Source organism: Pinus tabuliformis, chromosome 3_1 (genome assembly GCF_031772625.1).
Source record: "Pinus tabuliformis cultivar Carrire ecotype Pingquan chromosome 3_1, CPIR1, whole genome shotgun sequence".
NCBI lineage: Eukaryota > Viridiplantae > Streptophyta > Pinopsida > Pinales > Pinaceae > Pinus > Pinus tabuliformis.
Genome location: NC_142301.1, coordinates 610,142,033 through 610,152,111, shown reverse-complemented (window position 1 = coordinate 610,152,111; position 10,079 = coordinate 610,142,033).

Sequence of the window (10,079 nt, the reverse complement as noted above, 5' to 3'; positions counted from 1 at the left end):
TCTTCTAGCCTTTTTGTGCATTCTTGGGTTGCTTCTACCCAACACATTTTGTTTCCTTGCATGCCATCTATAGTCTATGGCTTTATGTCCAAACTTATTGCAAGAAAAACAATATCCATGAAAAGGATTTTGATGACAGAGGTTACCTTTTATTTGTAGGATTTGTCCTTGAGTAGGAAAGGACCTCTGTTGGCTCTTCATGTGCCTTCTATGACAGCTTGCATTGTTATCATGCACTCTTTCTTGCAGTTGCCTCAACCTCTTATGCTGCACTACCGGCTGCTGCTTATTAGCCTTTTGTTGCTACCTTTTCTTCTCTCGTTGTTGTTTCTTTCCATGTTGTTTTTATTGTCCAACAACCTTTCTTTCTTTTTTATTATTGGAATCTTGAACTCCCATTACATGGGAAGTTGACCCTTCAACATTCACAATCTTGGAGCTTGGTTTTTCCTTGAAACCCACACCAGTCTTGATGAGAGGGGATATTTGCTTGCCAAGCATCTCATCCAAGACTTTCTTTCTCCCTTCAAGCTTCTGATATTGAGACAACTCTATTTTTTACTTTTCTAAGTCATGTCTCAATGAGACTACCTCATTTTGTAGTCTCTCACAGTAAGCTTCCTTTTCACTCACCTGATTGGTTAACATCCTAGTCAGTCTGCTAGTCTCTTCTTGTTGAAAATTTAGTTCAACTATTGTTTTTCTCAACTTCTCATTCTCAAGCTGTTAGGCCCCTATACTACTAGTGTAACCCCTTATTGTTATTAGTATAACCCACTTATTATATTGATGTACCCATGTAGTGCCCATATTGTTACTATTGTGCCCCATAGAAGCCCACTATTGTTATTATTGTGCCCTTACATTATTATTGTTATGTCGGCTCTGATTATGTTACAACCCCTTAGACTCCTATATATAGAAAGGACGTCTTTTCATTTGTATCATCCAAGAATTGTTCATTTATGTAATGTAAAGGAGGTTGCCCCCTCGAAGAGGCTGAATTCTAAGGCGTTGATCTATATTTTCTATCTTTTCTTGAGCTGGTTTCATAACATTTGGTATCAGAGCTTTGGATTCTAGGGTTTTGCTGCTCCAAACAGGTCATCGTGGCATTTTCGCTATAACTTTTTTTCTGTGACATTTCAGAAGTCGCAAAAAAACCCATTTGAGAAGAAATCGCGTTGAACCTTGGGTCCAAATTTCAGAGCATTTCGCGCGAGATTTGCGGAGATATGATTTGAGGAAGTTGGTCTTTTTGCAAACTCCTGAATTACATTCAAAACAGGTGACCTGGGGAAAATCGTCATAACTTTCTCTCTGGGGATCGGATTGAAATTTCGTAAGAAGGTGCAGAAAGAGGATAGACTGTAGTTTCTTTTATGCATTTTTCAGATCTAAAGGTTGAAACAGTGACACATGGCACTTCATACAATTTCGCTCTTCTGGAAAGGTCTATAATCAGGTCATCTTGGGAGATTGTGTATAACTCTTTCTTAGAGAATCCAATTTGAATCAGACTGGTGGCATTGGAAAGAGGACACAGAGGGCTACTATAGTTCACAATTTCAGAACTTAAAGATCTGAAAGTACAAAGTTACAATCATTTCAAGGTCGAGCTCCTAAAATCAAGAAAAAGCAAGATGAGGAAGTTTGATGGCAAGGATCCGGTAAATTGGATACTTCAGATGGAGCAATATTTTGATCTACATGGTGTACAACTATTACAAAAGGTATGTATTGCATCTTCATATTTAGAACCAGATCAATTTTTATGGTATGAAGGGCTTTGTTCTCGTAAAAAACTTGTTATGTGGTCAATTTTCACGGAGGAAATGATAGCACATTATGAGGATACAAAGAGCAACACCTTCTTTAGAGCAACACCACAACAATTGGAAAGAGTAAAAGGGATTTGTGACATAATGGAAAGCAAAATTATGGAAACCAAGAAGCATACCCCTCACAACTATAAAGATGGAAGTGTTGTTTCTCCCAGCCTTCCACAACCTACAAGGGTTACACCACAACAATTGGAAGAAAAAAGAGAAAAAGGGCTTTGTTACAATTGTGATAGCAAATGCACTAAAGGTCATAGGTGTGCTGAGAAGAAATTATTTTACATAGAATATGAAGAGGAGGAAGAAAAGGATCAAGAAACATCAAAAGAAGAGGATATATGCCAGGACGCCACCCCAGAGAAAGAAGAAATGAATCAGACCATATCTTGTAAAGCATTGGAAAGAATTACCACTCCTCAAACTCTCAATATAGAAGGACATATCAAGAAGAAAAAGGTGCAAGAAGTGAAAGATCACATCGAGAAAGAAGAAATGAATCCAACCATATCTTGTAATTCAATGGACGAAACTACCACTCCTCAAGCTATCATGATAGAAGGACACATCAAGAAGAAAAATGTTCAAGAAGTGAAAGATCACATCGAGCATCGAGAAATGAATCTGACCATATCTTGTAAAGGACTGGAAGAAATTACCATTCCTCAAAAGATAGAAGGACATATCAAGAAGAAAAAGGTTCAAGCAGAGAAAGATCACATCGAGCATCAACAGCAAGTTATCCAACTTTTAAAGGATAATGCCACTTCGGTGCAAAATCAAACGAAACAACAGGTAGATCAACATCGTAGTGAAAAATGTTTTGATGTAGGTGATTGGGTATTTTTACTGCTACATCTCAAGCAAGCTATTTATGAGAAGGAAATGTTGGCAATACTACATGCACTTAAAAAATGGCGACCTTACCGAATGGGAAGACTCTTCAAGGATGAGGATGTGGAAGCATTGTTTTGTGCTATTTTTATTATCCAACCAGATTGGATAAACGAAGCAATGGATGAATGGAAGAAGGACGAAGAAGTATGGCCACTTATTCAAAAGTTGCAAAAGATCCCAATTCAAACAATATCGCTAGAAATTGAAGAGGAAGGAAAAATCATATTGGAACCTGGAGTAGTCACAGAAACAAGAACCCGACAGCTACGAAATCGATCAATTTTAGAGTATCTCATCAAGTGGAAGAACTTACCCGCTGAATATTTCACATGGGAGGACAAGAATTTTATATAGAAGCATCAAGAACTACTCAAGCGTTGAGGACAACGCTTTTTGAAGGAGAGGGGCATGTTAGGCCCCTATACTACTAGTGTAACCCCTTATTGTTATTAGTATAACCCACTTATTATATTGATGTACCCATGTAGTGCCCATATTGTTACTATTGTGCCCCATAGAAGCCCACTATTGTTATTATTGTGCCCTTACATTATTATTGTTATGTCGGCTCTGATTATGTTATAACCCCTTAGACTCCTATATATAGAAAGGAGGTCTTTTCATTTGTATCATCCAAGAATTGTTCATTTATGTAATGTAAAGGAGGTTGCCCCCTCGAAGAGGCTGAATTCTAAGGCGTTGATCTATATTTTCTATCTTTTCTTGAGCTGGTTTCATAACACAAGCTCATAGTTTTTCAGTTTCTCCTCTTGCTTTAGATTTTCCTCTGATAGGTCCTTGACCTCCTTTAGAGCCGAGGTCAATCTATTTCTAGAAAATATCCTTTCATCTATATCCTTTTCTTCACTACCAAAGGTGTTAGAAAATTATATATTACAGATCAATGGAACACATAAAATATTGCATAAATATAAACACAGAAAACGCATAAAGTAATAGAGACACACATATACATGGTTCACCCAATTTAGGCTATGTCCATAGAGAAACAAACATTCCTTCCTTTTATATTATCCAATGAAAAGAAGAGATACAACCTACAACAAATACGTTGTAATTCCCTCTTTGCTCTCACATAATCTCCTCTCTCTTTTCCTCTTAGAATACACATGTACAAAGCCACAATACAATTCCCTCATATATAGCAAGGGATTGCCTTCTAGGGTAAAAAACCCTAAATTAAATATAACTTATACCAGCATATCATCCACCTGATGAACAGTCTAGATTGACTACGAAATTACAATGTTTTACAAGGCAATTTTACATCTATTTTTAGCTTCGGGGGTGCTTCCCCCCAATCCTTGCTGGCCCCTGGATCCCCCAGCTAGGGGGACTAACCCCCTCGCATGGAGGGGTGTATAGTCTTCCTAGGGTATACATCCAACTGAAACAAATACCTTTGAATAAAGAAGATAATCAGGTTCCACACCCAACAAGAGGTGTTAGCGTCTGAGCAACATGGTCTCTCTTCTGAGACTTCTTCCTCATCAACAAGAGTGTGATGAGAAGCACCTTCTCCACGCTCTGGTTTGTTGTTAGACCCGTAGGGCTCCTCAGCATTTTCTTGAGCCACATGGCTATCTCCACGATACATACATTGTAGTTTGTCCAACACTTCCTTTATTGACTCATAATGCCTCACTTTATCTACATCCGACTTAGATAGTCCCTTCATGATAATCTTATGGGATTCTTCATTCTACACACTCTTTTCTCCATTCAATACGAAGAGCCACATATCAACATCCAAGGCCATTAAGTAGGTTCCCATTCTGACCTTTTGTTGAAGCCTTGAAAATCGGTGCCTCAACATGGGGGAAAACCACCCGGTCTAGACCTTGGTTGGCAGCTCCTTTTCTGTTTGGAGTAGTGGCTCCAACTAGGGATAATGGGACCAGTTTCCCAATTTGTTTAATGCTTGTGCTAAATGGGGAGTAATGTTTAAGCTAATAGTAATCTAGTCTAAACTAATCAATCACAAATGCATTTAACTTCTAATTTTAAAAACTATCTAATCATAATATACCCAAGATAAACTTGATGTATGTGATCTACAAAAATTTCTAACAGCAACTGGTAATAAAGGTCATTCAATTACGATTAGAAGTGAATCTGTTTTAACAATAATCGTTTCATATAAAAATTTAGCCGAAACGATTATGGGAAATATATCACATAAAGAGTTATTCATATATTCAGCATAAAATAAAGATCATCATCATACAGAAGTGCAATAATAATAATCAAAATTCATAATTTCATACATAAATAATTCGAAAAGAACTGATTTCTTAATGCATAAGTAAAAAGTATTACGAGATAAAAGTACCATTTATAATACGTCTTACATGTGTGTTTCAGTAATATTGATCTATCTTTAGTCCATTCAACATCATCTAAAAGTACAAAAGTGAAATTTCAGTAGAAGGTGCTAAATCAGATAAAAATAAATTATGTTCCATATATTTCACCAGAAATTCCTCAAAGGGACCGAAGTGCATGTTTCGAAGAGAGGTTCTAATAAAATTCTAGACCCCTCTCTAAATGCATGAGAGGGGTTTAAATACTAAAACTATAAAACTAAAAATAGATTATTACAAAAATAGTTGAGGAGGTTTAAACGACTTGCCTGAATTTATGAAAAAATAAAATCAAAATTAAGGTAAACAAGGTGACTAATTATGTTTCATTTGCTCCTTCATATCACAAATATCCACCATTGGCTTTAGCTGTGTAGGCTAGCCGACTCCAGCTTTCAACTGTCCATTGAATATGGCATCGGTTAGTGTTGGCGCCATTTTCTCGGTAGAAGTGGTTAGGCATCGCAGGGTCATCCATTGGCTATGAGGCTTGACAAAATGTTGCCAATACACCTCCCAGTCTAGCCTGGTCGTTTTCCTTATTACTTTTACATTTTCTTCTACTGCATGTTTCCATTGTTGTTCGAGATGTTTCGCATCGGGAAGGACCATGCAAATTCTCATTGAAATTTTCTATGATAATGTTTGTTGCTAACTCCGCGCCTATTGTTGCCTTTTCTGCTTCTTTAAGCCAAGAATCCCAGCCTGCAAATAGAATTTTCTTATGTGATTCTTCTAGCTTGGGCAGGTCGGCTTTTCTCCCCTCCTCTGTATTTTTCCAAGCAATGAAATCAGATACGTTTTTAAATATCTCATCATATTTAAGTCATATTTCTACGACTTGACTTGTCAGTTTATCACTTGTTTCGCAATAAGATTTCCAGTGTGAAATCTTTTGGCACAGTAATTCTTTCTGATGTGTCAACTGGGAATTAAGTCTGAGTGCTTCGGTAATAAATTGATCAATTTTTGGATCTTCTTTATGTAGATTAGTTATTGCTTACACACATGCTTCCTTCTCAACTAAGCTGGTTCGATGTTCTATTTGCATCTATTCAAATACCTGTTGAATCTTGGCCAACTGTATCTCTGCCTGCTGGTCGGAATTTACTTTCTATAATTGTTGCTCAAGCGATGTTATTTTATTTTCCTTTTCTTTAATCAACGTTTGTCCTTATGTTGCTTTGTCTATGGTCGATGTAGCATAAGAACCTACAAACTGCAAGAGTCTAGTCAGGTTGGCAGATGGATCGATAGGCGATTCTTTTCATAGAACATCCATTAGTTCATTTTCAGGGGTAGTAATAGCTATAGAGTCCAATTTTATTTTCTTTCTTTGTCTTTTCACCACGGCCTTATGCTGTGGGCTATAGAATACATCTAGAGGGGGTATTTCTTCAATTCTCAAAATTATTTCGGAGGTGGGGGTAACAAGGATATGCTCTACTTCTTGTTCATTTGCAGTTTCTTCCACTGTAATTTCCAGAGTTGTTTTTTGTTGTGGAGTTTGCAACTCTGGCACCTGTTCCTCTACATTGATACTTTTATTAAAATTATCCCACTCTTCCTCTAAGTCAATTACCGTGGGTTTTATTGGTTGTGGAGAGGTAGTATGGATTTCAACCTGCTTGCTAGCTGAAGCTTCTTCAGTTATCTTCTGTGTAGATTGGGTCGTATCCTTTATTGACTTAGTGCTTCTGTTTCTGCCATTTTGTGATGACTGTCGCAATTCCCCGATAGATTTCTCTTGAGAATCTGCCCCAGAATCGGTTTTGGAATTTTCTTTGGAGTCACCTTCTATAGTCACACTAGGAGTAGGCTCCCTTATTGGTTCAATTAATAATTGGTCCAATGGGACCATTTCCAGCCTTCTTTCTCTGTAACTATAAAACTTTTCCAGATCTTCATGGTCAAAAAGTAGTTGTGCCATATGCTTCACCTCTGTAAAGGTGTTTTTCTACAAAAAGATATCATCAAAAATATCCTCCTCATTACTGAATACTTTTATTTTCACCAAAGTGGTGAAATTCTTGACAATTTCAAATGGGTCATACTATCGTCCAAGGAATTTGGGTAATTGCAGAGATATCATGTTCTCTACTTCTTTGAGCGTGTGTCCCAAGTCATGTAGTGCAAATACTCCACACTATACAGGGAATTTAGGCAAAATGGCCTTTTTTTACTCTTTCAGTGTATGGCTTATTCCTCCCTCACTAGCTGTTTGATAGGCTATCTCCCTAGCCATCAATTTATCTGGAACATAGTATGGGAGGATATGGGGGGAGGTGATGCTGCTAAAAACTCTGATATATGTAAATGTTTCCTCCCGAACCATCTGGCCACTGGTAGGATGTCAACTTCAGCTTCTTGGGAAAACTTGGGGGCATATCGCTTATAAAGCCGCTTGTGAATAGAGAGCATAACTCCATGGAAAATCATGAAAAAATGTGGTTGAAAATTGGATTCCCACATAACCTTGTGGTACATGTGAATGGGAAGTGGATTTCGAATAGTCCATTTCCATCCCATGATGGGGAACTTTGAACTAAAACAAATAGCATCCATAACATAGGCGCTCATAAAAAATGGAGGGTAAACCCTCGAAGAAATACTTCTTCTTCTTCTATACTCGATAATTATTTTTGCTAAACTGTCTGACAAGATTTGTGCCCAATTCATTATAATTGCATTAACGACTGTGTCTATTAACTACAACCACTCTAGGGAGAACTTAGTACTATCTGGTCTGCCAAACAGTGTACATAACATAGTCGTTGCAAAACTATAAGGGGGACAAATAGACGCAATAGTGTACATACCATTTTTGTCTTTCTTGATTTTCTCTTCAGTATTCAACCAAGCGCGGGTGCAATCCGTTGGGTCGTTGTTATCTTTAGCAAACTTATGTATGAAATACCTGTTGTAAATGACCTATGGCTCTAGTAGGTGGTATATAAGTCGTAGGTTGTCCAGGGTAAAAGATCTGATGACCCCTTGGCTTCTCATCTTGAATTCTCCGTCTGAGATGTAAACTTTGTCGATAACCCATTTTACCATATCAGTATAAGGGATTATCTTTGGCCGAGCTGCTATGCGGTGCAAAAACGAGTAAGCGGTCTCTAGCATGGAAGTGTATGAGGAATCTTGTCTGTCAACTGTAACATTTGTTTCCATAATCCTCGGTTGTTCCTCCTCTAGTATGTTGTACATAGCCTCCCATGTATAGGTTCCTCCCTCTCTATTGCATGTGGTATCTGTGAATAGGGGAGTCATCTCTGTCTTCTCAGAGGCTATAGCCTTGCCTTTCTTCCCCATTGTTCTCAATTCCCTGCTTTGCGGGTTTTTCCTTAAATGGATAACAACAGCTATCGGACACTCAAAGATGAACGTAAAAATGAAATAATGCAGATAGAATGTAAAGGTGGTAAAATAAGCATTTATTTGAATGCACATAACAAGATATCGTATCAAGCTGAATGGATTTTCACACATAAATGCAGTTATTTCCCACTAATGCCCACTAATGATTTGTTATCCCTTAGCTTTATTGCTCATAAATGTTTTCATCGTAAAACGAGATGAAAGATTCTAGGGTGGCGAGCCATTGTACTGCGATTATAGCGATTATGCGATTTGCAAAGCAATATCGCAAAATGTGCCTTTTAGCATTTTTACCTTCTATGTGTGTCTTCGAGATGTGAGATGTGAGTCGCCCATTAGTTGTTTCACGTATAGTTAATCGCTAGGTTTATCCTATGCAATAGACTTGACAGACTCGAAATATTTACTTTTAATATTCTAAGGTGTGGGTCCAGGTGCCAATCGCATTTCGCAATATCGGCTAATGGTAAGTGCAAAGCATTTGCTTGAATGCCCGAAATGCGATGCAATAAAAGTCAAAGCGCCATAGAAGTTTCTCAAATCACAAATTTCACTATATTGTTTTTAAGAGAGATTTCTTTATAAGTCGTGATATGTGATGAGAGACTTAAGCCTAAAAAGCTTAAGGACTTCTGTTTTCGTCAGATTTTATGATAATTTAGACCATGGAGCCCTCATCTAATCATTTTGCTTGATTTTGGAGGTTTTTTATAAAGGTCCTTTGGTGGGTTTTAGACATGCTATATATGAAAAGGTAAGTCTTTAGCAGTTCCCAAAAAGGTTTTGATTGTTATCTTTGCTTTATTCAAAAAATAAAAGAAATGACTAAATGCTAAGTTTTGTTTTTTTGATGAAACTTTTTTAAATGGTCCCCATTTATAAATGTAACATTAACTACTATCATTAACAAATGGGGGGTTTTTGAATAACACAACAATTGGCGATTCACTTGGAAGAACCAGTTATCTGTGAGAGTTTTTTGAAATTTCTAAAACTTCCAAAATAAAGATAGTTTTTTAAAATAAAACAAATTATATGGAATATAAGGTAAGAAACGTTGCTTTTGTAATAAAACAATCATATGCCTAACTACCATTCTTTTGACTATTCTTTTCTTATAAAAAGTGGCTTTGTCTACATTAGTCTTTACTTGGTTTTTTTAAAATAAAATCCATGAGTCTCTCCCCAGATTGGTTTTTGGTTCACTCTGTTGTCGTAGGTAGAGCCTCTGCTGCCAGCAAACGTTCATAGCCTCAACAGGGTTACCTTTTAACCAGCAATGAACCAGTATTCCACTTAAATCAGAATGCAATTTTAAAGATAAGCTCGTAAGTATACTTATTGCTTTATTTATTTTCTGGATTAATTCATTTGTTGCTTCAGCTTTTCATCTCTATTTCCTAAAGGACAATGTCTTGGTTTGGTGACCAACATTGACAATGCCATTCACTTGATTCGTAACTTAACTGAACAAGTTGGCTCGTGATGAGACCCCTTGTCTTTTTATTATTATAATCATAAGCCATTACCCTGTTTTGATATGCAGTTTTGGTAATGCCAGTTTAGCTATAATCTTATG